Raw genomic sequence first — 27,458 nt, 5'->3', positions numbered from 1 at the left:
TTAGAGCCTAATTCATGCCCCCATCTTTGTCCCATAACACTTCCAATAAATATTAATAGACACAATCCTCTTGGAGAAGCTTTGTGATAGTAATTAGTACAATGCTTCCTATTTCAGACAGGAAACTAAGTATTTTGAGACAGTTGGAGAAACTGAGTTTGGGAGCCTGAGACTGAGAATTTTAATGGCTCCTGGTGAAGGCAAGCTCAATACTTTTCCCACATAAATATATATCCTGAGAATTTGTGAGTCCAGTTTTGAAAACCATAGCCACAGTACTATTAAATTTGGGGATTTTTCCTCTCTGAGGGGCTTTCCTAAACTTAATATAAGTGAATTTTCAGAGATACTCTCTCTACACATAAATCCTTCCTTCACCTCTTCTGTCTCCACTACAAACCGGTTCCCAAGGAACTACTCAAACATTTCCAAGAGGATGCCAACAGAGACACCTTGCTTGGCAGTGTAGGTTTATATTTGCTGTTCACTTCCTCTGTCTCATCCTTCTGCATACCAATTTTGGACCTGACCAGCTCAGTGCCACGAGACTGTAATACTACTTAAAACAAGCCCCAACAGACTAACGTTTTGCCAAAATGCCATTTTGTGTCCCCATAAGACAATCCTGCATGTTTCAACACCAATCTCCTAGCAGAAATACTATGTGACATCAGCCAAGAACTATTTTTCATCAGTAAGTCATTTTTCTTCAGAAACATGCATGAACTAGGAATCTAATCCCTGTAAAAAAACCCCAAAGAGTATGCATAAACAGGAATAAAACAGAAGCTCACTGTTCTTTAAGGATGATAGAGGCATGTGTCCCACTGGTCTCATACATTGCTTTCATACAAGCTCTGCCAAATTGTTTCAGGAAGAAGAGAGAAAAGCTTCCCACCACTCATTCAGCTTCCCACTTGCATACCAATTTTCAAGTGTAAGCATGAGAAATTAACAAGTGTGGCCCTGCACTACAGTGATACCATTCAGTTCATGGAGAAAAAACCTCAGTTTTAGATAAATGCAAACTTTACAATTGCTTCAATTTTTACAGGTTCCTTTAAAATAAAAGTTTGATTACTATAACAGAATATTTTACATATCGTAACACAGGACCCTATCACAGAGAAAACCTCTATAAAAGTTAATCAAAAGAGGCAAACTGCATTCCTAAAACTTACTTAAATAAATTTTCAGTAACAAGTATTGGTGCCTAAGTTCACTGATATAACTGTGACATCAGAACTCAGAGAGCTGTTTGCACATTTTAAAACACTTAGCTTCTTTCACTCCATACAATTGGTCCTTTTAAAAAGAATACTAGTATGGAATTTAAAGACAACTTTCAAAAGTAGGATTACTGTACATTTTGCAAAAGTACACACTTATAAAATATCCCAGAGGGAATCAATGTGAAGCATGGGGTGGAATAAGGATGTGCAGTTCCACATCAGTAAGCACAAATTTCTAAAGGGATGTGAACAGCGCATTCAAATCTGTAAAATCGTTGTTACAGAGAGCCAACTTGAATAAATTTTGTGAGAGGTGTGTAAAAACACATGTAAAACAGAAGCAAACGCAAGGTGGCATAACCATGACTTTGGCTTTTGCTGCTTGAGTGTTTTCCTTTAGGTCAACTGCTCAGGAAAAAGCGTGCAATTTATGCTTTCATGAACTGGAGGAGCAAAGATATTCACATACACATAGCTAAATTCTAAGAAGGGTATTAGTATGCTTAAATATTTATTAGAAGTGTCTCTCGGGTCACTTCTTTAGCTAGAGACCCAATGTTTTTAGTTTCTTCATACTTATTTTTCTGCCTCTAACACCAAATTCTGAATATAGTTAAAAGTACATCACACCGAAGTGAAAAAGACAGAAATGCACGTGGGAGTGAAATACATGGAGTTAACACTAATCTCTCTCAATGAGCAGTTCTGCAATGGACCTCGTCAGTTAACTACCTTATTAAAAAGGTGCACTACCTCTTGATCCTCCTAAACATACTCTACAGAGGGTCAGTGATTACAGACTTCTACAGGAAGGAAACTGCAAGTTCAAAAATGCACAGTAGATAGAATCAAAGAATCATAGAATGGTTTGGGTTGAGAGGGACCTTAAAGATCATCCTGTGGGCAGGGATGCCATTCACTAGATCATTTTGCTCTGGTCCCCATCTAACCTGGCCTTGAACACTTCCAGGGATGAGGCGTCCACAGCTTCTCTGGGCAATCGTAATCCTAAATCAAGTACTTACTGAGTCTCATCCTTTACCAGTGAGGTGGTAAACAAAAAAAGCTTGGAGGGAACATAGCCAGGACAGGTGACACACACTGGCCAAAGGAATATTCCACAACAGAGAAGATCTTGCATAGTGTATAAAGTTAGGCAGTTACCTGCAAATGGGTCTGATAAGTGATTGGGAATGGTCTGGCATCTGTCAGAGAGTGGTGAGCAATTGTACTGTACATCACTTGTTTTTTCTTGAGTTTTATCCTTTTTCTAACAAAAACAACCTCCTATTAATTATACATATATTACTTGGTTTCAGCTGCTTAACTGCTCTAATCTCAACCTACAAATTTCCCTTTTCATTCTCCTCCCCATTCCACCAGGGTAGGGGTGCAGTGGGGGGTGGTAACATAGTGTGTGCCTGATGCTTAGTTGCCATCTGGGCTTATGACAACAGTCAGTTAAGCCAGTGATATAAAGATACAGAAAATTGATAAAGACTAATATGACTTAAAAATTAAAAACATAAAGTGAAAAAAAATGATGAAGTGATAAGTGGTAAAAGATAAAGTGTGTTTAGCTTTTCTGCTTGCAAACTCCACCTCGCAGTTCAAGTGTTAATACTAAGAAAACAGAACCTTGTTTAGTTCAGTATTTGCTAGTACTTGAATTTTCTTAGATGGATGAGCAGTATAGCCAGTTTTAAGCCAGTAGCAAAACTTGAATTTCATCCAAGCAATCATTTGGTTTCTGCCAGAAGAGTCCAGTTCCAAGTTGCTGGTGTTTCCTTACTTGGCACTGCATTGTGCTACTTTAATGTATGCCAAATGTAGAACTCTTGATGCTACTGCTGGTGCAGCATTTGCTCCTAAGAGAAGAAGGTGCAGCTGCTAAGAGGAGATGTTAGCAAAAACCAGGTTTATTATCTTCCTTCTTAGGTCCAGTACTTTCCTATTACACCTTCCTCTTAACTGGAAAATCAGGACACATTGCTGCTAAATTATCATGGTCTCAAGTGGCTGTTGCATATTTTCTGAGAAATGGCATTGCACTGTGACTTCAGCTGTTCCTGAGAAGATCTGGGAGAAGAGTTCAATAATCAAAACATCAGAAAATCACTTATAAACCCACTGGAAAGTGCTCTTATTTCAAAATTGGTCACTAGGACTACAACTTCATGTTCTCGCCTTTGTAATTTCAATATACTTTAGCTGATACTGGGATCTGAATCTAGAATGAGTGGAGATTAACACAGCATGTCATTTGCTGTTTTATAAATTTCCAGTTGGAATGCATATTTCCTTTAGTTCCATTAATTCCACAAGAACAGACATAGGAAATAATGTGAGGGTAGGAGGAAAAGAAAGTAGAACTGAAAATAAGAAATCTTATGTTGCAAAGTCTGTTTCCTAGTGGATATTGCTAAGAATAATTGTCAACCTAAAATTCCAGAATTACATAAAAATCTTTAGGCATTGTGGGTGTTCCAAACTGGTTTTTGGACTTAAAATCTCAAAGTCCAGGTATGCCGGAGATAAAAATGCTGACAGCAAACAGTCTAGCACCTCTGGAACAATCCTAGGCATGAAGCCTTACAGTCTTAACCTTTTTCTTCTTTATAACTCCAAGTATTACAGGAAAATTTACATGACACTGTTAGTCTCACATTTCAAACTGCTTTCCATTTTCTTTGATTGCTTTGTTGCATTTAATACATGCCAAAGATGAAGGGGAGGTTCAGAGAGAGCGAGAGCGAGTGTGTGTGTGTGTGTGTTTGTGTGTATGTGTGTGCGTGCATGTGGGCATATGTGTAGGGAGGAGGAGTAGACACAGTTTTAAATCTGAAAATATCTTTCAGACATCAAAGAAAGTTATTTAATAAAGCAATGCTAACAACAGAACCTTGTGAGAAGGCTTATTCTCTACTAAACCAAAATCTACACCACAGCATCTGGATTGAGCTACTGGTCTGCCTGTTGGTTCAGCCCAATGAGGAGAAGCTGTCCTAAGGAAAGAGGATGTCAGGCCACAGCATTTGAAGCTCACCTAGGAATCCTGTTCGGTAGTATTCAGTGTGTGGGCTGACAGCCCTGGTGGCACAGTGAAAGCATTCCTGCTGAGGAGCTGCTACTGCAAGCAGGCACAATACCCATTTCTGGGGGCAATTGTATTGCTTGCATAGCCAGATGACAAGCTGGCAAGCAGATCATGCACAAGTAGTAAATTCTCCATGAATATGAAGTGAACAGTGAACAGTGAACAGTAAACAGATGCAGTGAGCATCTCCATGAACAGCTGCAGTAGGACATCACAGTTTGAGGGATCCCATGAAAATCTTCTGCCGAGGGGGCTAACTAGGAGCAAGACTTCTGACTACACTTAGCCCATTATAAAAATGTTCTGTAGTAAGAATTAACATCTAAAAAGAATTAGCCTTTTAAAAACTTGCAACAAGATTTTTCTGTAGTGCTTGGTGCTAGGATAAGGCAAAAAGAGAAGGGAAAAGCAAGGACAATCCAGACCAAATTATAATATTTTATGATATCGGCATGTTCCTAATTATAAATATTTAAAATTACTCTAAAGTTCGACTGCTAATCTATCCAGTATATTAAATTTCAAATAATAAGCATTAGATATTATGATCAGATCTCTAAAATTCAGAAGTTCACAATATAATATGGAAATGCATCTGCATTTGTTACCCTTGTCCTGTTGGAACATTGTTGGACTGTTGACCTTTGAAGTACCTACTATTTTAAGATTTGAGGTTACTGTGATGTCCGTTAATACCAATACGATGGTTATTATGAGTGCAATTGGTGATGTTTGTTTTTTGGTTCTGTTGTGTATCCCCTAACGGCTGTTCCTAGGAAAGCTAACTTCTAATTGCTTCCATTAGAAAGGAAAAGGGGGAGGGTAAGAGGAAAAACAATGTAATCAAGGCTGATTGTGAGAATTATTGTAGCAGTATCACCACATATTGTTAGCCCTTGGAAGTGTAATACAAGAGGAATGTTTGGTGTACTGAAAATTCTGTTTTTCTATAATCTTATTGTGATATTTAATAAAAGTTGCTGAAGGAGCTACATACAAAACTCTTTTAATATGGTAAATATTATTTTTCTGTAATTCAAATTACTACATGTGTTGGATGTATCCTGTATTAACCAACTACAGTAACTCAAAATTTAAGAGGTGTTCTGTTTCATGTTAATGTTGTTCCTAAAATCACCATTGACAGAAACAAAGTTCTTCTATCTTAAAATAGATTTTCTCCTTTTCTTTGCTAGACTTCGTCCGGTATTTTGAAAACTATTTTTAGTGTTTGTGGGAGGAATGTTCTACAATAATTCATCCTCTTGCCTCTGTCAGTTCTTAAATGTGCGAGTCAGGGGAACTCTGATGTGACCATGCTTCTCAGATGATTTGTTTATGCCTTAGGGTTTGTATACATGTGGGCTTCATGACATGTTTGTGAGGGAGAAATATTTCCTGCATCCATATGTACAAAGAGCTTTTTTGCATAAAAGTCATTTATGATAGCTCCTGAGACTACAACTGGGAGCATGGGGGAGGAGCCTCATTATATCTTTAGCCTCATTATATTTTGAGTTTCTGTTTTGATGTATTTTTAATCCTGTTATTGGTTGATGTAGATTAGTGGTTTTGATGCAGTATACGTCTTCAAAGATATTACACCAGTTGGCTCAGAAGCTGAACCATTGCTTGCAGTGAGCTGCTGCTGGTGCACAGCAGTAGGTTCGGGAATGTTAAACTTGTGAATTACAATGAGGTATATCAATTAAGAAATCATCAAAATATAGAGCTGGTACTTCACGGTTCTCTTGTCCCAAAAAACTATGTTTTATTTTCATGGAGGGGAAGGGAAACACCAGCCCCATTTTTAAAATTAAGAAATAGGGAACTACAGCCCAGGAGTCTCATCTCTGCTCCTGGGAAGACCATGGAGCAGATCATCCTTGGAGATTTGCTAAGGCACATAAAAGGCAAGGAGGTGATCCAAAGCTGCCATATGGGTTTAGTAAGGGCAAATTGTGACTGACCAGTAAGGCAGCATTCTATTACATGGCAGCAACAATCAACACAGGAAGACTGACAAATGTCATCTGCCTAGAGTTCTGTAAGGCCTTCAGTATGGTCCCACATTACATCCTTATCTCCATACTGGAGAGACATTTGATGAATGAACTATTCGGTGAATAAATAATTGACCAGATGGACACTGGCGGAGAGTTGTGGTCAATGCCTCTACACCCAGCTGTAAGTCAGTGACGAGTGGTGTCCATCAGGGCTCTGACCACTGCTCTTTAATGTCTTTGTCAATGACACAGACAGTGAGATTGAGTGCAGCCTCAGCAAGTCTGCAGATGACACCAAGCTGACTGATGCAGCTGACATACTGCATGACAGGATGCCACCCAGAAGGACCTGAACAAGCTTAAGAATTGGGCTCATGGAAATCCCATCAGGTTTAACAAGACCAAGTACAAGGTTCTGCAGCTGGGTCAGAGCAACCTCCAGTACCAGCTCAGGCTGGGGGATGCAGCCCTGCATCCCTGCATGGAGAGCAGCCCTGCCCAGAAGGACTTGGGGGGGTGCTGGTGGGTGAGAGGCTGGACATGACCCAGCCTTGGGCACTCCCAGCCCAGAAAGCCAAACATGCCCTGGGCTGCATCCAAAGCAGCGTGGGCAGCAGAGCCAGGGAGGGGATTCGTCCCCTCTGCTCTGCTCTGGTGAGAGCCCACCTGGAACCCTGCATCCAATTCTGTGGTCCCAGCACAAGAAGGACACAGACCAGTGGAGTGAGTCCAAAGGGCAACAAAGATGATCAGAGGGCTGGAGCAACTCTCCTGCAAAGATAAACTGAGAGAACTGGGGATGTTTATCCTGGAGAAGAGAAAGCTTCAGGAAGACCTCATTGAGGCCTGCCAGTACCTTAAGGGGTATATATACAAAAAGAAGGAGAGGACATGTAGTGGCAGGACAATCGGCAATGTTTTTAAACTGATAGTGCCATTTTATCTCAGATGTTAGAAAGAAATTCTTTACGCAGAGGGTAGTTAGGCACAGGAGCACAATGTCTGCCCCTCTTCTTCCCCTCATGAGGAAGTTGTAGGCTGCAATGGGCTCTCCCCTCAGTCTCCTCTTCTCCAGGTTGAACAGACTAAGTGATCTCAGCCACTCCTCATACAGCTTCCCTTCAAGGTCATTCACCATCTTCATAGTTCTCCCTTGGATGCTCTCTAACAGTTTAATGTCTTTCTCATATTGTGTTGCCTAAACCAGCCCCCAGCACTCAAGGTGAGGCCGCCCCAGCTCAGAGCAGAGCAGGACAATCCCCTCCCTTGCCCAGCTGGCATGCTGTGCCTGATGCACCCCAGAACAGGGTTGGCCCTCCTGGCTGCCAGGGCACTGCTGACCCATGTTCAACTTGCCAGGACCCCCAGGTCCCTTTCCATGGCACTGCTTTCCAGTATCTCATTTCCCAGTCTGTCCATACATCCGAGGTTGCCCCATTCCAAGTGCAGGATCAGGCACATACATCTTTGTTATACTTCATGCAATTGGTGGCTGCCCATCTCTGGTTTGCTGAGGTCTCATTGCAGGGACTTTATGTCTTTGAGGGTGCAAACAGCTCCTCCCAGTGTAGCAGCATTAATTATCAATATTATTCTCTTACTGAGTCCCAAACAGCACTGTACCAGCTACTGAGAAGTAATTAACTCTACCTAAGCCAAAACCACAACACTGACATGCCACATTCAAATTATTTTCTTCTTATCACATTTTGAAATAAATCACTTAATTCAAATTACTTTGGAGCTGCCTACAGTACTTAATTGTACAGTACTGAATTTCAGTACAGTAGTTTCACTACAATATTGAAATGCCCTGAATACTGGTTTTATGCACCACTGTGTTACAGCTCCATAGTTGCCATGTACCATCTTCTCCACAGATTTGGTCACCACACCAAGGTCTTTCACTTAATCTTAGTAGTACATATCTTGCCTAGCAAACAGCATTAACCATGCCTATTGAGCTAGGCAAAAGGAGAAAATTAGCTCATGTGAAATACTGATCCAATGAGATTAGTATTGTTTTTTGACAAGAATTACACAGCAGATGCTGTCTTTTGCTAGCAATGCAACTTGGCCACAGTTCAGCTGGTCATGTCTGTGGTTTCCCATATGCTGTATGTTATTTTATGTTTCTATTGAAAAGAGAAGGTGACTAATACAGAGACTTGACCTGCATGCCAGCAGATTTGCTCTCGCTAGAAATGGCTCTTTCTATCACCTCTCTGCAACAAAAGGAGGTGCCATTCACACAAGAGGGAGGAGTTTAGTTGACTCTGGGAAAACAGACTTCTGAAAAATGGCCTAAAGATATGAGTTGAATTTTAGCCAGTATTTTCACAGCTGGCAACTTTTACTCATGTACTACTAATCAACATTAAAAGGCTATTTCATATTGGATATTAGAAAAAATAATTCACCATGAAACAGGCTGCCCAGGTATGTGGTTGAGAATACCAGCCTTTCAGGTATTTTAAAATAAGACATGTAGATGTGCTGCTTAGGGATATGATTTAGTGGTGAACTTGGCAGTATTAGTTTTACGGCTGGACTTGATGATCTTAGAGGCCTTTTCAACTTAAATGATTCTATAATTAAATGCAGAAAATGCCACTAATGCAGTTGTCTCATAGTTTAAGTATGATAAAATTCTTAATTGTACAAAGCACTTATTATCCAACAAGGGAACAGAAAATTTCAACTCATCAGTCCAGCTATTAAAAAATAATTATGACCCTTTGAAAAGATCCTGAATTAATTGGCAGAAGTTAAACCGGAAAACAATAAAAAGTTGTAACCTCTATTATGCTTCTTCAAAGCTTTAGAAGTAGGTGTTTTTCTTTTCAAATCCAGTTTCTGACCATAGCATCACTTTCTACATTCTCCTTCATTTCTTACTTTATTTGCTCTGGTTCACTCACCATCCTCTTTCCTTCTTTCCATTTTCTCCAAGTAAGATTTATAAGTAAGAATCATTACAAATTAGTAAAAGGAGACTTTACAAGGGAAGCAGAAAAATAGCTAGGAGTAAGAAAACAAAAGTGAATGTGACTGCCAGTAAGGGTAGGCTGAAGTTTTATATTTTGATTGTAGTGCTGTAATATGTTTTAAAATGACAGTAGTATCTGCCCAGCAGTGCAAACATGGAAGTAAACCTACTACATGCACAAAATCTTACATTTATTTTCACATTTTTTCCAAATTAATTCTTCAGTGTTTTGAAAGCATTGCCTGATTCTGAACATTTTTATTTGCTCATTGGTTACTACTGCTTATGGGTTTCCAACATGATAAACCAGGCATAAAATTATATTAAATGGCAGATTCTGGTCCACAGCCAGCTTGTACTTTGTCAAGGCTCCACCAATAGCTCAGATATGCAATGGCTTTTAAATTCTGGCAGGAAATTCTTCCCTCTCTCTCTCAGGGCTTTGGGAAGTAGCTGCAACATACTGCTTCAGTTCCCGATTGCTTAGAAAGCATGCAGTGTCTTCTGGCATTGCAGAGCTGGAATCATCACAGAGCAACTACTCCCTGATGTCTGTCCTTGTGGACAGTGAATTAACCTAGGTCTGCTTTCAGTAGACTTAAATTAATTACGTAGTTCTTTGTAAACTGTGATATTCACAGAATAAATATCTCAATGACCAAGTCAGTGTGATTCATAAAATAATTACAGATCATCATCAGGATAGGAGATTTTCATCCAAAGCCTGTGAAAGGAGCTTTGGGAAGTTCGTCCGTGCAAGCCATTCCAGTGGTGCTGCATCCAGCCCTCTAGAAAGAAACTTTTATAATCTCTCTACAAATCACCACTTATGAGAACTTGCATCAAAATAAATTTGTCTTCAATGTGTTAGGAAAGTACATCTCATCTTCAAAATGAGTTTTTTATGCAGGGTGAAGGAGAGATGGGAAGGAAGAGCAAGAGAGCTCAGCTAGTGACAGATGGTACAATACTGGCTTCAAGTTGATACATCGCAGTACCATGCTGAATGACACAGCAGCTGCTGAAAAGACATACTTGTAATTGCAAATTCAGAACCAGTCCAGGCTCTGAAGCTCGGCCATACAACTCATTCATTTCCTCCACTGAAGCAGATATTATGTCACCTGTGCAACTTCATATGGTTGGCGATTGCCCAGACCCCTGATTTGTGGACGTCTCTCTGTAGGGCCTGTCCCTGCCCTCAAGGGAGTCAACATCTCCTCCCAGTTGTGTATCATCTGCAAACTTGCTCAGTATCCCTTCCAGTTCTGTGTCCAGGTCATTTATGAAGATGTTGAGGAGCAGAAGGCTGAGAATGGGGCCCTGTGGAACCCCACTAGTGACAGGTCCCCAGTCTGATGTCACCCCATTCACTGTCACCCTTTGTGCCCAACCTGTGACCCAGCTGCTGACCCACCCCATGATGTGTTTATCCTGCTGTGGGCTGCACATCACGTCCAGAAGGATCCTGTGAGAGACAGTATCAAAACCTTTACTGGCTTTCCATGGTCAGATGGTTAGGTTACCTAGTCATGAAAGGAAACTAAGTTCTACAGAAGATTGCTCTGAAAATTGTGCTGGCTATGACTGGTGGCTGCCTTATCCTTCAGTGTTTTTCAGTAATTCTCAGAATAATCTTCTCCATAACTTTACCAGTCACTGAAGTGAAACTGATAGGCCTCTAGCTTCCAGGGTCCTCCTTTTGATCTTTCTTGAAAAGCAGGACATTTGACACATTTCAGTCAACTAGGAACTCTTCAGATTCCCAAGATCACTCAAAAATCATTGAGAGAGACCTCACAATGACAGCAGACAGTATTGACAATTTTAGTATTTTCAGATGAATCTCATCACACACTATAGATTTGCAGGGATCCAGCTGGAGCAGCAGATCCCACTCAACTTCAGAGTCAGCTGAGGTTTTATGACTGTCACTCCCACAATCCTCCATCTCAGGACACTGGGATCCCCAAACCCCATCATCAATGCTGAAGACAGAGGTAAAGAAAGCATTTGACAACTCTGGCTTGTCTGTGTCCCTGTTCATGAGGTGATCATCTTCATTCTGCAACAGGCCGATCTCACTTCTGCACTGCCTTTGGCTATTAATGCATTTTTTAAAAACTCCTTTTTTTTTGTTCCCCACAGTTTTGGCCAGCTTCAACTCCAGTTGAGTTTTGGCCGCACAAATTTTCTCCCTACAGTAGTGAGCAGCATTTCTGTACACTTTCCATGTCATCTGACTTTGCTTCCATTGGGCTTACACCCTCCTTTTTTGCCTTCTCACCAAAAGAAGATCTTAGTTCAGCCAAATCAGCCTTCTACTTTGCCTGCTGTTAAGACACTTTGCCTTTTGTGAAGATGTATTCAGCATACAATTAAAAAAAAAGAGCCAACAACTGAGTACATAAAAAAAAAATTGAAACAAACGCCTCTGGATTACTACAAGTTAGGAATAAATTAGATAACTTAGATTGATATAACAAGATTGCTTACAACCTGGTCAAGAATTATCCATAAAGCAAAGAGGTAAAGGCCCACTTCAGAGTTGCTGAATTTCTCCAGTACCATGTTAAGCAAGTTTTGAGAATTCAGTATGGCTTAAACCAATGAGTCTGTCCCATTCCTGAAGACTAGAGACTTTGTACTCTAAGTATATCCCCAGCCATAGTATAGATACTACTGTGAAAAAACTTTGAAGATATATGGTTTAAGTGCAATAAGAAGAATAATATAAATCTCACACTAAAAAAGAAAGGTCCCATGATTTTTTTTTGGCAGAACTCACCCACTGCTCTACAATAAAAGTGTAAGCACATCTTGATACTCAAGCTACAACTATACCTTGAGGCATCCTATAGTGACTAGAATGGAAATACACCAAGTTTGTATGTTGTAACTGGACTGCTGCCAGCTTCAGATGTTGAAAATGGCATAAAAAGGATTAAATTTGTTTTCCAAGCATTCTATAGTTCTAAAGGAAGAACCTTCTGACCAAGTGAAGCTGATAAGGAAACACATAAAGATGATAAGTCAGAGAAAGCTCTAATATTTCTACACAAATATAATCTTGTCCTTGTTGCATCAGCAACAAAGCAAGTCCTTATGGTCCCAGCTGCTCACCTCATGGACCTATAGCCAGAAAGATTCAGGAGCCCCCCAGCTACACACAGATTTTGCACCATGTACAATTCCACTGCCTAATACAGGTGGCATGGCAAATTATCCCTATCCTGTGCAGCCCCTCACCATCATTCCCAATGAGCTCCATCCTTCTCCGAGCTATCAATGAAGTGCTGTCCTCTGTCTCAAGGCAACGAAGCAGCCATACCTGCTACCAGCCAAGGCAGCAGAGGCCACCAGGGTGTGATCAATAGCCCTGGTGGCACAGCCACAGATCACCACTGTCACACTCCATCAGATCTTGAGGCACAAAGGGATGTGTGAAGTACATGTAGCAATGCTATGGTTCCTGTTCTTAACACTACATTGCTAAAAACTTCAGCAGGAACAAAACCTGGGTCCTGCCTCCATCCCAAGAGACAAGACAGCCTTATAAAGAGTGGGTGTGCAGGTGTGTATGAGGAAATGAAAACACTTTCTTGTCAATGACATCACAGATAGATAGAATACATTCAAGACCAGAGACGTTACATGACAGAGACTTTAGTTACACATCAAAAGTTAATGGGCCAGAAACGTTTCTGTTTTAAATTATGAAGTGGTTCAGGAGCCAAATAATTGAGCTGAAAATTTCAGATAATGATAGCAGCTTCCAGCCTTCAAGGATTTTCAGAATAATTTTAATCCACTGCCCCTAAACAACAACAACAACAACAAAAAACCAAACAAACAACAAAAAAAAACAAACAAAAAAAACCCCCAAAACCTAAAACCCTGCCCTAAAAAAAAAAGCATCCTAAAAATAGAAAACAGATAAATACATTAGAACACGTCCTTTCTGCATATGGCTGAGGTATACCTCAGTGCAGAAATTCATACACATGCACTATATGTGGTAATACTAGCAGTGGATCTGGGTAATAATAGCAGTCAGTATCATTGCTTGCTTGAGGAAGGATAACTTTGCTAAATTACTTTGAGTTCCATTAAAAATTAAAAGTTCTCCACAAGTTCTCCACATATACACTTGCTGCTTTTCTCCCCTCAAACTCATATAGCTTCTTTAAAACAAACAAATAAATGCATTGAAAACCACAAATAAATAAGTAAAAGTTTTTACAACCAAGTAATAAAATGCACTGATTCCCGTTTACCAAAAAAACCTTTGCTGATACAAGGACATCTTTGTGATCAGTAATTCAACCTTTAGTATTACTATATAGAATTCAATGAAGCACTGTGCAGGAATCAGAAATGTGTTCATAATAATCCTTTCAATAAATTACGTTTCATGAGAAACTGTGTACCCCAAAATGTCTCTCTCTTTAACTGAAACAGTTGTGTTTAGAGACTCATGCTTAAATTCACTATACAACTCTTTTATACAGGCTAAATTAGGCTTATGAAAATAGAAGAAGCTAAAAATTTGCTCTTAAATTACTTGCAAAAATCATATTGTTAATGGGCTTGATTACTTTTAGTTCAAAAGCAGAGTACGACTTGTATCCTCAAAAACACTGATGTCCTAGTCTCAGAAAAATATTTATTATTAAAATAAATTTCCAATCTAACACTATCTCTCTCCTTCAAAGTGCTTTCAAACATCATTTTGTTATGATAAGGAGAAAATAATACAAAAATAGGACTGGCACACTTCTGTGACCTTTACTTAAATATTACCTACATTGAAAGATCTATTTCAGTAAATGTGAATACCCGGGACCTTTATGCATGTCTCCTCCTAAGCACAACAATGAATTAAAGAAAACACAGCCAACACAGCCTTACAAATTCTCTTTAAATTGAAAATTCATTCTGCTTTACAGGCCAATGGCAGGAACATAAAGGCATAAAGCCAATGGCCCAGGAACATAAAGCAGTACAGCAGCACAGCCAACTCACATGCCAGCATTCTCAGCCCTGACCTACCCTGCACCGTGCAAACACTGCCTGCAATCACAGACATTTGCACTTGAAGGCAGAATTTAGCCTGCAAGATGAACTGCAAAGTCGAAAATGTTTACAAAAATCCCTCATCAGGCATAATTTAAAGTAGCAAGGAATGATTTTCAGTTCCAAGCTAGTCAGGATTTTTGCTTGCTAATTTCTGTTGGTAAAACCTGAAGCCAAACTGGCACTTCAGCCATTAGACACATTGAAAACTATTGGGCAAGTGCACTTGATTTAAAGTAACAACCAGGAAACTAGTGACACACAAAATAAAAAAATGCATTTTAATATTTGCACTTTTTTCCTTTAGATTAGTTGTCTGTAGTTGCTAATCTTCAAAAATGTTATCCAATTTAACCATGTCATTATATTAAATATACATACCTAATTATTTAAGTAATTAAATATCACCAAGCCTGGGTTCAATACTTCCATTTCCATTTGGAAGACTTCCTAAAGCTAAACATCATTTCCATTTGTATTCTGTTTTAATGGGATGGGCACTAGAATTCAACTGAAAAATAAACAAAATAAATGTCTACTAATTAAAATTGAACTATGGCTTGGAAGTGAATTGGAAATGTGGATTTTCTACAATACTAGTTTCATGTATGTTCCTGTGCTTATATATTTTTCTTATAATTTCTTCAGTTCTTATTAGTTTCTGAAATTTGTACAAGACGTTGAGGTGAACAATCTTTATAACTGTTCAAGGAAAAGCTATTGCTGCAAATATTGTATATAAAAATATTATTAAAAAGTAGACATCTTTTCTAAGGTTTGTCATGTTGGAAGGGGTTGTATTTTTAAAATTTGTTGCTATTAAACAATACAAATTTCACATTCCACTAGGTATTTAATTATTTAATCCTTGATGTTGTGCTGGAAAAATGAAGCAAAACATCTATAACAACTATTGATAACACTCCGTTGTGACAATAGGATGGTTTGTAACTTTCCCTTTTTCCTTGATTGCAACTCAGAATCATAGACTGGACTAATTTCATCACAGGAAACTCCAGCTTATTATCTGTTTGCATCTGGCATAAAATCAGCTTTATTATAGTACAAAAAATGAAACACCTCAGCATTCTGAGTGCTTGAATAAGACTGCCTTTGTGAGAACTATGTAGCCTTACACAAATTATTTATTTGGCCTGACAGCAGTTCAGGCTTCTTGCATAAAATTAACTTTGAAAGATCATGTGATGCTCATGTGATTTAGGTAGTGAATCCTCAGTTTCTTGAAGAAATATTACTGAATATGCCAGGTGTAACATTTAAATTAGCCATTGTTCTTGCTGGAAGTCCAAGACTGTCAGTACCTCTGTACCAGCAGAGCTGGATACAATATTCCAAACCTCTGTTAACTTCAACACAGTGAGCTGAGAAACCACTTACAGTATGTTTTAAAAAATGAAGACCTCCACCAAAATGCAGCCATGCCTCTGAGAAAATGACCCTCTTCAGGGTAAGCTAACAAAACAGTAAGAATGCACATGTATTTCAGAGCAACTGCTCTTATGTACTCTTCATGTGCAGAAACCAGAGTCCAAGCATAATTCAGGAAATAAAGGTGACTCATGTGCAGTCCATGTACCCTCAACATATCCTCCACCGTGTTGTTTTCACTGACTGCATTGGAACCACTCAGTTAGTTTCACTCACCTTAATGCACATTGGAGTCGTTTTTCAAAGAGAGCTTACCATTTCTCTATACTAGAACTGCTAGATATAAATTTCTGATTCTCACCCTGAGCTTTTGAAGTGATTTGCACCTGAAGACTGATCTATTTCCTGCATCCTTTCCTATGATATTTTGCATAGAAGATCTGCTTCAAGGGGATGTTGCTAACTGGTTAAACAAACAGAAGTTGTACACGCCTTAATCTAAAATTTAAAAAATTATGCAAGCTTTATGTATTATTCATGGTATGGTTTTGCCTAAAGCTGATGCAAATCATAACCCTATTCCCACAGTAACATAGATTAGCTGTAAAGCACTACAAATAACTTCTAACTTCCCTCCAAATCCAGTCTGCTAGGAGTTGGACAAGCATGGATCCATCCGATTAGTTACATGCTTATTTAGCTGGCATCAATGTATTTTAAGGTACCTAAATTTATGTGCCTTCATATTCAAAGACATTGGCTCAACTAATTTTTTGTAGTTAATGAACATGTAATCTGTCATACAGCTTACTTATAACTGATGGGGAAAAAAAAAACCCAAACATTTAAAATACATTAAAATTTAGAATATGCCTCTCCTACATCTCTGGTATCACCAGTAAGGAGAGCGCTATGTACATCTACATTCACTTCTGATTAGCCAATGAAGCTGAGGAGAAATCTGCTGCAGAACAAGAAAACCACTTTCATAAATCGGGCATACCACATTGAATCTTATACATGATATCTCTGAGTAGTTAATGAATAATGAAGTAAGCATAAAAATGGTTTTCCTTCACATATTTGTTCAGGAATAGAAAACTGATACAGTGAGTTGGCATTCTTCACCCCACAATCTTAAATCACGCTAAACAATCCTTTAAAGATCACTGTGAAGTGTTGTTTTAAAAATATTAAGTTATTTAAGTTTGTAATTTTCTAGTAGACACTCCTTATATTGCTGTCTTTCAGCACTAACATATAAGCTGATTGTCTCATGCTGAAACCCTGTTATCTAGTTTAATTTTAAGTATTCCAGTTTAGTAAACTAATCTAGTCTAATTCAACTTAAGCTAGTCAAATACCTTATACAAATCAACAAAAACACTTGCTTTTTTTTATAAATGGATTTTAATTTTCCCTAACACCTCAACTTTTTTCTCCAAAACAGCAAACTACACTGGAAGTCAATAAGCAGTTCACCTGCACTTGCACCTTATACAATGTTCCCTAACACTTTGCTAAACCTCTGAGTTTTTCACACTAAAATTTTCACATTAGAGATGCCAGCCATTTTTGATTGTCAAAAAGTATAATTCTTTTAAAGAACTGAAAATCATACCTCTCTCAAGGTCAGAGTACGTGTGATTTGCTGTATAAATGTATAGTAATTTTTTAGGAATTGAAGTGATCTATAGATTTGAAACTCACCTTTCAAACTTGTAGATAATATTAGAGACAACCCTGAAACATGGAAAGTATAAATCTAGATTATATCATCCAGAAGACTGTGACCCTGCCAGAACACAACAGGGCAGTAGCAATCAGTCATAATTTTCCATACCAAATCCAAAGCAAAGTATTAAAATATCATTTAGTCATTGCAAATGGCATTCCACTGCTAAGCGTTCAGAGATTTATTACCTTCTTGTAAGCACACCTAATACACAGCCCATGCATCCTTGGCCTGTCAAGGAACACTTTTAAAAACCTCTTTCTTGTTCAGTTAATTTTGAAGTATGAAACAGCTCATGCTTCAATAACACACTTTGTTTCCTAAAATCATATTCTTACTACAAATAATCATTATTCCTCCTAACTCCAAAGCATACTAAAGTATAATAAATGAAGATATTATTTCATTATTATTATTATTATTATACATTATCCCAATATCATATCCTCTAGCCTGCCAAATGCCATTCTGCTCCACTGGTATCTTTCCAAAAAATCACACAAAGATTTTTTCCATAGTCTCCTTCTTCAGCATATTCCTTTTTGTAGTCGAATTTCCTGGTTCTCATGGGGAACTTCAGCCACTCTAATGTCTGTTGTAGGAACAGCACAGCAAAGCACAAACAGTCCAAGTGGAAAGCATTTCCATTGTGGAAAGCATTGATGACAATTTTCTGCTACCAGGGATGGAAGGGCCAACCAGAAAAGCTGGGCTGTTGGACCTTAAACTATATAATAAGGAAGGCCTGTTGCGGATGTGAGGACTGTAGCAACCTTCCTTACAGTGATCACAAGATCATGGAATTCTGTATTACTTGAGAAGGAAACAGCCCAGGGCTTCAGGAGAGTTAACTTCAGTCTCTTCGGGGACCTGCTTTGAAGAATTTCATGTGAACATGCTCTACAGGAAGAAGGATCCTAGAGCATTCAGTGATCACTTCATCTAGGCTCAAGACCAGTGCATGATGAGCAAGGAATTCCTGTCAAAACTCAAACACAGGCAGGAGACATAAAGTAGGTGAAAACAGGGACAGGTCACCTGGGCCAATTACTGTGATGTCATCAGAGTATGTAAAAATGCAACAAGGAGGCCAAGGCCCATTTGGAATTAATCTGGCCAAGAACATCCAGGATAACAAGAAGGTCTTTTTCCAATACATCAAGAACAAAAAGGAAAATATGAGCCTAGCTCTGTGTGGAACAAGAACCTTTGCAACAGAGGCTGCAGAGAACGCAGAGGTACCGAATGCCGCCTTGGCTTCAGTCTTCAGTGACAAGACCAGCCCTCCAGAATCCCTGACCCAGGAACAAGGTCTGGAGGAAGAAAGACTTTCCCTTGGTTGAGGGAACAAGGTCTGGAGGAAGAAAGACTTTCCCTTGGTTGAGGGAACAAGGTCTGGAGGAAGAAAGACTTTCCCTTGGTTGAGGAAGATTGGCTTAGAGATTGCTTAGGTAAACCTGATACCCACAATTCCATGGGCCCTGATGGAAATGATGGGAGTCCCACAAATGCTTGATGGAGCTGGCAGACACTGTAGCTGGGCTATTCACAATCATCTTTGAAAAATTGTGGTGATCAGGAGAGGTGCCTGAGGACTGGAAGAAAGCAAATGTCACTTTGGTCTTCAAAATGGGCAAAAAGGGGGATCCAGGGTACCACTGGACGGTCAGCTTCACCTCCATGCCTGGAAAGGTGATGGAATGGCTCATCCTGGATACCATCTCTGGGCATGTGAAAGACAAGAAGGTAATAAGGAGTACTGAGCATGGATTCACTAAAAGAAAGTCATGCTTAACCAAACTGATTACCTTCTATAATGGGACTGTTGGCTGGATGGATGAGGGGAGAGTGGTGGATGTTGTTTACCTGATACCATAAAAGGCAAAGTCAGGAATACCATCTTGATGAGTGGATGTGGTGTTGGATCGAGAACCAGCTATTGCAGATCCCAGAAGGTGACACAGTGACAGTGATGCAGGCTCTGGTTGGAGGCCTGATGCAAGCGGTGCCCCCAAGGCTCAATACTGAGCCCAGTGATTAGGACAAAGAGACAGAGGCCTCCTCAGCTGGTCACTGACAGCACAAAGCTGGGAGCAGAGTGCAGCCTTAAAAGGATGGAGAGATGGGAAGAGAAGAACTGTCTGAAATTTGACAGGAGCAAATGCAGTGTCCTGCACTGGAGAAGCATAACCCCAGACACCAGCCAGAAAGCAGCTCTGAGGAAAAGGACCTGGTGTTCCTGGTGGACAACAAACTGTTCATGAGCCAGCAGTGTGTTCTGGTGGCCAAGGAGGCCAATGTTGTCCCGGGGTGCATTAAGAAGAGCATTGCCAGCAGGTCAAGGGAGGTGATCCACTCTGCTCAGCCCTGGTGAGGCACATCTGGAGTCCTGTGTCCAGGTGCCAGAGAGACATGGAGGTCCTGGAGCAAGTTCACTGGTGGGCCACAAACGTGATTATCTACAGATAACCTTCACACACCTGTTCCCTGTTGTAGCTCAGCCTATCAGGTGCACATCAGGACCCTCTCACTTAAGGCCTCCTTGTCTCCTTCCTCATGAGTGAGAGAGGATAACAATCAGCTGTTCTTCTTAGCTCCCACAGTACAATTTTTAATCTTCCAAAACAAGGAGCAGCATTTCCTTCCATGTCAGACCTTTTGCAGAAAAAAACTATATGCAAAACACATTTCATTACCATGTTCCAATCCCCTATTTTCTTGGCAAAGATGGCAATATGCAGAGACCACCACACCACAGTGTCCTTTGTCATTTCTTCATCTACTGGTGCCCATCTAGGTAACAGTCTCAATTTAAAGACTTGAGCTCAAAACCCTGGCTCAGAAAATAACTCAGTTTCATTTGATGATTCAAGAATTATTGCCTGCCTTTGTGAACACTGTCCAATCAAACTTATTAACATGTATTGGCAAAATACATGATAATACATACATACAGACTACTATGTTTTCCCTCCCATTTGTCATGAACCAAGAGCACATACAGATTCAAGTACAACTTCTCATCTAAACGGCAGCAAGCTGTTTGATTTATATATATATAATATACTATTCCACTCTGTCTGTGCTCTTAGACATGACGAAGAAGTGCATCTTACTTAGTGTTTGCATAGCAAAATGGGGTTCTTATCCATGCCTTAGGCTCTATGGCACTATTGTGAAAATGCGATAATGCAGTAAACACTGGTGTCACTGCCCATGGAAATGCACTCCACATATTTCATTGTTTCAAGCTGTCATTTGCATGCTGGCCCTCAGCTGCTTGCATTCATTAGATATGAAGAGAGATGCTTCAGACACAACTGAAGCATCTGAGTGTTAGTTGTCTGGTGTGGCTTTTTTAAATTACAGAAATGAAATAACAGATATTCTTAATGAAAGTTGCTCAAACTTTCACAACATACATTTTTAGTTTAAAAATGGCAAATCCTGCAAAAATAAAATTGTAATATGTTAGAGAAAACAAATTATTAGTATGGAGGAAAATTATTTTCAACCTCTTCTGCAAAAAAAAAAAAAAAAAAAAAAAAGAAAAGAGTAGACTGATAATCTGTGAGAATTCTGGCACTGAGGAACTATGGGCTCTGAAAGAACATGATTCTGCTTTCACCAAATTATAAGCTCCTGAGAGACATATGGTGTGATTTCTGGAAATTCTGAATGCTACCTGTGCTGTGCTCTCCATTTGTATTCCCGAACGGTTGTCCTGTAAACAATATCAAAAAATAGAGTACTTCAGATGATCTGGTGTGCCTGAGGTCTGGAAGTAACACTGCTGCACACAAGGTCATGAATGGCAAAGATACAGGAAAGCTTAATGCTTAACATTCCTCAGGGACACAATATCTACCCTGCACAGCACAAAAGAAAATTTTTCAATTAAACCCCACCAACTCTGGAGCAGTGATTATGTAGAAACAGCCCGCATGTCTACTTCTCTCCTGAGCACTTCAGGGGGACACAATGACCTTGCAATCCTGGGGTATTACAGATACACTGTGATCAATGCAAGCTTCATCCCCTCTCTCTGCAAAAGGGGAGAGGCTCAGAAGGCAGACCCTGAATAAGAATGGTAACTCATTTTTCCACACTACTCATAGCAAAGCACATTCTCATTCATGAGCTCTGCAGAAAACAGGTTCCAGTGCAGTGCAAAACACTCTATCCCACACAGTCACCTGAGGAACTAAATGTTTCTTTTGAAATACAAATCTCAGAGAGCATATTCCCACATGAATGTATCCACATGTATAGAGGGGAGAGCATTCTATCTCATATTTTTGAATTTTACAGTCATTCTTGCAGAACTGAGTAAGTGCTTCAAATTAAACAGGCGTTAAAACCTCTCTCCCAACAGCAGATTTTATCTTTAAAACCTCCTTTAATCCTTAAAGTCTACACCTAGACTTTAGGGGATGAATAGTCCCACTAAAACCACAAAATTCATGGGAGGCATCCTTTATTTCCCTGAGGGACTGGACCACCTCAGTCAGCCCACTTCCCAGGCACAGCCCTGGCAATGACCCTGGGTAAATGCAGCCCCACTTCAGGCATTCTGCAATCTCATATTGTATGCCCATAAAACTGAGCTCAAATACTGCCCCGTTCAGCTAAACATCCTATTGTTCATGTCCAATTTTTCACCAACTACTACTGCTGTGTCCTAAATGCCAAATGCTTCATCAAATCTCCAGACCAAGACCAAGGCAGATGGAAAGCCACAGGCTTTTTGTACTCCACACACTCTCATACCCTTTCAGGATAAAGGAAGTCACTCAACATTCAACTTTACCACTATATCTTGCAACATTTTACTAATTGCCTCACTGTCAGAGAACTCTTCCAGAATTTGCTTAATCAAATCCTCACACCAGCTAAGCCAGGGGATGCTCCCAGTGCACAAAAGTCAGAGTAGTAAATATTTTTCATTTGCTTAACAGAAAGCATGTTCCATGCCAAATCTGTAGCTGTAGTCCACATCCCTTTTGTAGCCTTCAATGTTTCTGGTCTCCCTATACAATGAACAAAGTTTGGCTACTAGCATATACTCTTTTTTACATTTGGGCCACTAATAAGGTGAAAGATGTCATCAACATTACAGCAGATCTGGCACCAGTTAAAGCAAATCTACGTAGATGAAGGAGCAATCATTAAGGCTTTACAGACACGCTTTCCTCCAGAGTGTCTAAAATCCTCCCCACATGCCCTCAAGTGCTGGAGTTCATTTTGATCTCCGATGTAGCTGAAAGATGTGCAAAAGCAGGCACAACATTAACCACAGACAAAGTGCTTAAGAAGGCATTGTTTTGTTTATTCCAGTGAGTGCATAAAATATCTAGCATTCATGAATTGTGTCAGAATGATGTTTACTTTGAACAGAAATATACAATTATCTTGTTCATAAAGCAGAAACCCTTCTCTCAGCAAGACAACTCAACTCATGGTATTTCTGCAAAGAAATGCTGCTACAAGAATCCCACTGAACCTTTGTGAGGATAGTACTTTCCCTTTTATTTCCCTTCTTTCTTAAACATATATTTAGCTGATCTATTTCAGGAATGCATAGGCAAATCTTCACCATTCAAAATGAGAAAAACAATATCCTGTAGAAGCAGATTCAACTTTAATTACAAAGCAATATCAAATTTGTACAGACACAATAGGAAAACAGAATTTGTTAAACTGGCTTCCCCATGGATTCATAATCTTCCTGTACCATCCAGTCTGCAGGATAAAACACTCAGAATCCTCCAGCAAACGTTTTGGTTACTGTGTAAGCAGGAAATCCTCTGGAGATGGAGAAGGCAGAGAGAGGTTAGAAAATGCAATTTCTTCTGCATTTCTCAGAGAAGTGCCAAACATTATGTAGGGCACAAACCAGCTCTGCATGTTCATCACAATCACAGCTCTTGTCTTTGAGTACTGTAAAGTCAGTGAATCAGGAATTTCAGGAAGAATTTACATGTCACTGTGCCTACCTGCTTGTTCTTTAAAAAACCAGAAACTAGGAGAGCAGTTTAAAACTCACTTTGATGCAGTGAAGAGAACAAAGAAGTTCTTTTCTCAACAGATTACCTTTGTGACCAAGTGTGAAAACATAGAGTTTTGCTTCAAGGGAAAGAGGTTAATAAAAATTATATTTGTGATATTGAGACAGGCAGCAGGGGAATCACAGAACTGTCTCTGAGGCCAGAGAGGAGCGAGGGCTTCACCAGCAAAACCAATAACCTGCTTGTGAATCAAGAATAATACATTACTTCTTGGGCCACACCTGTCAACACCTGGTAGAATTTTAATTGTTCTTGGAATACGACCAAAGTACAGCTTGGCTAAGTAGAAGAAGGACATCAAAATAATATTTGGAATCGGTGCCCTCAAAATTACCAAAAGCTCCTCCTGCAAAGGGTGGGGAGAAGAAGAAAGAAGGCAAAGGCAACTAAATCCACATCTGCATCTTCCCTCTAGTCTTCTAAACAATAAAAGATAAAGCTTTTAAAAGCAGGCTAATGGAAAGACATCAAATGCAAGTACTTCCATCATCAGAATGCAGACTATTAATGGAAAATCTAAATGGAAAATACAACCTTCTTACAGGTTTTGGATTGCAATGGTAGTTCTGACCACAAAGAAACAAGAGCATTCACAGAGTAAAAATAGAGCAGTGAAAAAGCAGATGTTGGAGCTTTTCAGGACATTCAGTTTGTGTCTATTTTTTCAGAACAGAGGTATCCACTGAACCACTTCTGACTCATGAAAGAAAACTATGTACCATTTCCTGGACATGGTGTGGTAAATAAATTCTAGAGTGAACACATGTGCACACACAAAAAAAGAAAGACTAAAATATATGAATATTCATACCAAATAATATATTAGAAGTGCTGACTTATTACAGGAAGAATATGGGATGTTTAGTTGTCAAAAATTATTTGTTTCCTCATGCTTTGTGAAAGCACCTGCAGGACCTAGAAACTTTTCCACTATTTCTGAACCACCCTGGTATCATTCAGGATTTCACATGACAGTGCAAATAAAAATAATGGGCAAAAATCTGTACTATAAATACTGTAAGTTTTTAACAGTAAGGTTTTTTTAATCTCAATTTAAAAATGCATAAATACCATTGAAGCTTTGGAAAAGATATTTTAAAAATGTGATTTGGATTGAGAGGGATCAGCCAAGAAGACCATGAAAGATACGATTTTTTTAAAATCAATTAAAATAAATTAAACTTTTAAGAATAACCTAGTTAATGAGCAAGAAGGTGTGGAAATTGAAGTTTTTCAGGTACAACATAATTATTGCAAATCCTGTTTAATATAAAAGAATTGCAAACAATCCCCATAGAGACAGCTGGGATATTATAAAAGCCTTAGAACTGTACAGACTTTTATAGGAAAACTATAGGGTGTGCACAAACACACAGATATACACATTACCCTATGCAGAGAGTATGTTACAAGAGCAACAAAATATAAGCGAGTCAAGATAATTCACAGAGCAAATAAATTCCAAAAGATTACCCAAACAAACAAGCCAACCAAACAAATAAAACAACAAAAAAATCCCAACAAAACCAAACCAAACAAAAGAAACCCAAAAAACCAAAATAAGAACACCCCCCCCCCAAAAAAAAAAAAGCAGAAAAACAATCTCTGTTCAAAATATTGCAAGGAACTTCTAGCCATCCCTGTCCAAAGACTAACTCCAGATCATTTTCATCAAAACAATTATCCAAAAAAGTACTTTGGGGTGAAAAAAGCCAATGGGACACAAGTAAAAAATTATTTACAGAACCTATAACAATTCTTTAAATAGTTTCTGTGAAATAATTACAGGAATTAGCAAACTGTGGAATTGTTTATCAACCAATCTAGGTTTCTGTTTCCAAGACAGTACAATGCCCCCCACTTCCAAACAAAAAGTAGAAATCATAGCCTGGAAGTGCCACAAAGAGAACCTGTGAAAAGGACTGAAAACAGTCTGGTGGACTGAAGAAACAGGTAATGAAAAGGAAGTGTGATTGTCAAGTCAGAAACTGGCCTCAGAAAGAGGGTCTGTGTTTAGGCACAGATTTGATATCTTTACCCACTACAGAGAAGGCAATAAGCTGGGAGTTGCTGAAAGGCAGGAGTAGCAATCAAAACCATTGTGGTCACAGAGAAGAACTGTAATTCCTACTTCCCCCTCCTCCCCACTCCAAGCCAGCCTTCTGTAGTTCTTCCTACACTCACAAGATGAATGAGCCTCTAACAGAGTCAGGAGAGAGCAAGTTATTTACACAAACCTAGCTGAAACAGAACTCATCCCTTGACACCTGAAAGCAAATGTGAATATAAAACAAGGAGAGGAACATATTAGATTAGTAAAAATTACCTCAGTGGTTGTGATTGTAAATTTAAAATCTATGTGTTCTTTCACTGGAAGGAATTTCTATATAACAGAATGAAGCAAAAGTACAGGTGCAAAAGCTGGTAAGATGTAACCAATACTGCTATCTTTGCATTTTACCACATAACGGCCAAAATCTCTACACAACTGAAGTCTTGTTCTCTTCCCCATGAGCACAAAGGAGACAGAGGGGTCTCTCCATTTATTCAAATGAAGTTGATTTCTGCCTCTGTCTCCTCTGTGGACACTGGCCTTCAGCAGCATGATTTTCCACATGTCCACATATACCAGCATCATGCTACCGGAATTTCTCTTCCACAGCAGTATTTCTCCACACTTAAGTTAAAACTCAGGCCAGCTGCATGAATTACTTCATGAGGTCTCATCATCACAATATGAATGAAGCATTCCCCCATTGTGTTTTCACTGAAATTACACCATAAATTCTTCTGGGCAAGATACAAGCCTCTGATTCTCAAGAAGGTAAGAGGATGAAAACTGCTACCTCTTTGGTCCCTATAATGTACACACAAAAAATAACCAGAACTGTCCTGAACACACTGTCCTGAAAAGGTGTAGATTGGTAATTTTCCATTTTGATGTGCCACTCTTCTTGCTTTAATCCCAGGAGCCAGCAGCATAGTTAGGTTTGGGGGGTGACAACTGCTCAACTCTTCTCTATTCAGGTGGCTGTTAAGTACCAATTGAGAGACCATATGAAAAAACTCCAGAAATCCTGGGAATGTGAGTGGATTCTCCAGTCAAAACAGAAAACCTCCCTGGATATGCACCTAGCAACTGGCAGGGGCTCTTCAAGCCGCTGGAGTGATTTTATCTGAATGGCTGAATCTGCACACTGAATCACTCACAGCACCGTCTGTAAAAGCCTCCGCTGTTTCCTTCTCTTTCCAAGCATGGAGCTAAAGAAAACTCACACAGAGCAGGAGCAAGCAGGGTCAATGTGTGTGGTGCACTCCACCGACTGGCACACTGAATGTTCCAAGAAAAATTCTTGAAGTCACTAAAGTTCAGGCTGGCACAGCACAGCTTCAGAGTTTAACTCATACCCCAGCTAACTGTCCCATCTAACACAAGGGTAGCTGTTATCCTCTGTGCAGTATTTATCTTTGTTTCTCAATTTTAAATTAATAGGTGAATGTGAAAGATCTGCTGCCTTTTGTTCTAAAAAGCATAAATAAATATGATTAGAAGAATGTTCTGTATCATTTCTGTGACATGCCTAGCACTCCACCCCACTCTTATTTGCATTTTTGCAACTACTCTTCAAATAAAAAAACAACCACATCTCATCACTCCTCTATAGGGCTTGGAGCTTGTGTCCATAAAAATGAAAACAGAGCACCGTTAACTGAAGTTGTGCAGAGTACTTTTGTATTAAACTCTGTTGATAAGAGCACTCAAGTGAAGCAGCACACACACAACCCCGCACACTCCCCAGAAAAATCAACACTATCATTACAGAACAGATTACAGGTACAAATCAAAAATTACAGCCACATATTCT

At 39.3% G+C, this 27,458-nt stretch overlaps 1 protein-coding gene and 1 long non-coding RNA gene across 5 annotated transcripts in view; one reads left to right on the top strand and one right to left on the bottom strand.

Moving 5' to 3' along the window:
* Window positions 1-27,458, bottom strand: part of FRMD3 (FERM domain containing 3) — a 129,227-nt gene that overhangs the window by 91,654 nt on the left and 10,115 nt on the right. The window lies entirely within an intron of this gene.
* Window positions 14,337-26,020, top strand: LOC119695465. Its single transcript, XR_005255220.1, has 2 exons — window positions 14,337-18,835; window positions 18,877-26,020. It is a non-coding gene; the product is annotated as an uncharacterized LOC119695465 (long non-coding RNA).

Source organism: Motacilla alba, chromosome Z (assembly GCF_015832195.1).
Source record: "Motacilla alba alba isolate MOTALB_02 chromosome Z, Motacilla_alba_V1.0_pri, whole genome shotgun sequence".
Lineage (NCBI taxonomy): Eukaryota > Metazoa > Chordata > Aves > Passeriformes > Motacillidae > Motacilla > Motacilla alba.
The sequence above is the reverse complement of the archived record's forward strand: the minus strand, read 5'-3'. Positions and strand labels throughout refer to the sequence as shown.